Here is a 2,595-nt window from a genome sequence, read left to right on the forward strand (position 1 = left end):
TGCTGCAAATCCGACAGAGGGCTGATAACCAGAATCTATTTAGAACTCAGAAAAATCAGCAAGAAAAAATCAAACAGCCCTATCAAAAAGTGGGCAAAGGATATGAACAGAAACTTTACAAAAGAAGACAGAATAATGGCCAAAAAACATACGAAAAAATGCTCAACATCTCTAATCATCAGGGAAATTCAAATCAAAACCACAATGAGATATCACCTATCTCCAGTGAGACTGGCCCTTATCAAAAAGACCCAAACCAACAAATGTTGGCGTGGATGCGGAGAGGTAGGAACACTCATACACTGCTGGTGGGACTGCAAATTAGTGCAACCTCTGTGGAAAGCAATATGGAGATACCTTAAAGAGATACAAGTAGAACTACCATTGTTGTCTACTTTGAACAAAGACAACAAAGTCTAGACCAATTTTCTGAAAGTAATACTGGGCCATTTCCACAACAGCATTGTATTAACCCAGAGAATATAACTGAGGTATTGTCTTTAACCTTCAGCTCAAATTATAGGAAGAGGAAATTGCTCCAGGATAGGTAAGTACTTACTAAACTCCTTGAAGAGAACCTGGGGGGAAACTGCGATTGGTGAATCACTAATAACAAGCTGGTGATAACCAATCATCACCTGATTAGCAAACACATAAAACATGGGAGCCCTTGTAACTTTCTAAAGACAGACCTGCTCTACTGAGTTCTACATTTAGACTTTGAAAGGCTTTGGAGAAGAAATTCTGAATTACCTAAAATATAATTAGATTCTGTAACATGTAATTTCATAATTGGCTCCTAAATGTTAAGGCAGAAAAAAACTAAATGAAAGTTTATGTTAACTTAAGGGAAATATCACAATTTGGGTGCCATAATGCAAGCCCCATAAAACAGGAAAACCAGAGAGAAAGGTGCCCTTGAAAAGTGGAACTTAAAAGTGACATAAATAGGGGCAGAGCCCATTTATGCAAAGGCACCTTAAAGAGAAGAATGGCTTCAATGAGCAGAATTTACATCTGGCTGATGATTTTGTGAAAATGAATGTGTATTTCCTAAAAGGGAGTGGCATGGTCAGCCATGGACATTTGGACTTAGGGGAGGCAGGGATGTAATCGCTGGCAGTGACCAGCCAAGCATAGCACAGGGGAGAGGGACGTTGTTCCTTGAGTCTTCCAGTTCCTTCGGCAAGACCAGGTATTTTTTTCCTGAATGCATCAGATGTCACCAAATATTGGAATAATACTCCAATGGTGAAGTAATTGAAATATTGGAATATTAGGTCTGGTTATTATTAAAAAAAACCAACAGAGAAAAGATGTTGACACAGAAGTGGAGAAATTGGAATCCTTGTGCACTGGTGGGAATGTAAAATCATGTAGCACTATGGGAAACAGTACGGAGATTCCTCAAAGAATTAAAATTAGAACTACCCAATGATCCAGCAATCCCTCTTTTGGGTATTTATCAAAAAAAAAAATTGAAAACAGGATCTTGAAGAGATACCAGCACTCCCTTGTTCATGGCAGCACTATTTACAGTAGCCAAGATGTGGAAGCAGCCCAAATGTTCATGAATGAATGAATGGATAAACAATACAAGGCACATACATGCAATGAAATTTTATTCAGCCTTGAAAAAGGAAATCCTGTCATTTGCAATAAAATGGATGAACCTTGAGGACATTATGCTAAGTGAAGTAATCCAGCCACAGAAGGACACGTGCTATTTGATTCCATGAATATGAAGTCTCTACAACAGTGAAACTCACATAGGTAAAGAATAGAATGGTGATTTCCAGAGGTTAGGGGTAGGAGGAAATGGGGAGCTGCTAATCAAAGGGTACTAAATCTCAGTTATGCAAGAGGAGTAAGTTCCAGGAATCTGCTGCACGACATTGCGCCTACTGTATGTGATACAGTGATAATGTATGGTACACTTAAAAACCTCTTGAACAGATAGATCTCACGTCAAGTGTTCGTCCACAATAAAATAAGGAAAGGCAATTTGAGATGAATAATGGTACAGAATTTATTAAGACTACCTATGTGTAGGAAGACAACTCAAAGTGATCATGAAAGAAAAAGGACAATGAAAGAATCCTGAGTACATTGTAAAAGAAAACATGATTACAAAGATTATTGATCTGTTGAAGAAACCCATTTTTATAAAATTGGTTTACAAATGGAAATTTTTATGAAGATGTGTTGTCTTCAGTTATTTAGAGTGAAGATCTTGTCTTCAGAATCAGAACTGTGACCTTAACCCCATGTCAAGGGCATGTGAAGCTGGAACAGAATACACAAGGCATAAGGACAAAGAGAATGAGACTGAAGATCTCTGCACTTCCACAAGCTGATTCACAAGTTTTTAAAAAAGTGGATGAGTAACAGATGTTTCAGTGATAGCATGATGTTTTCCAGGAAAGGTAGGAAGTGAATGTGTTGGGGCATGGCAAGTCAGTTGACAGAAGGCTGTCATGGGATGATGATGGTCCTTTGGGGAGAGGATCAGCGGCAGGAAGGCTGGCAGCAGCTGGATCCGCAGCTCTGGGTTAGGCAACCAGGCAGGCAGACGGAGGTGGGGTGGTAGCAGGT

Source organism: Propithecus coquereli, unplaced genomic scaffold, assembly GCF_000956105.1.
Source record: "Propithecus coquereli isolate 6110/MARCELLA unplaced genomic scaffold, Pcoq_1.0 Scaffold119, whole genome shotgun sequence".
Classification (NCBI taxonomy): Eukaryota; Metazoa; Chordata; class Mammalia; order Primates; family Indriidae; genus Propithecus; species Propithecus coquereli.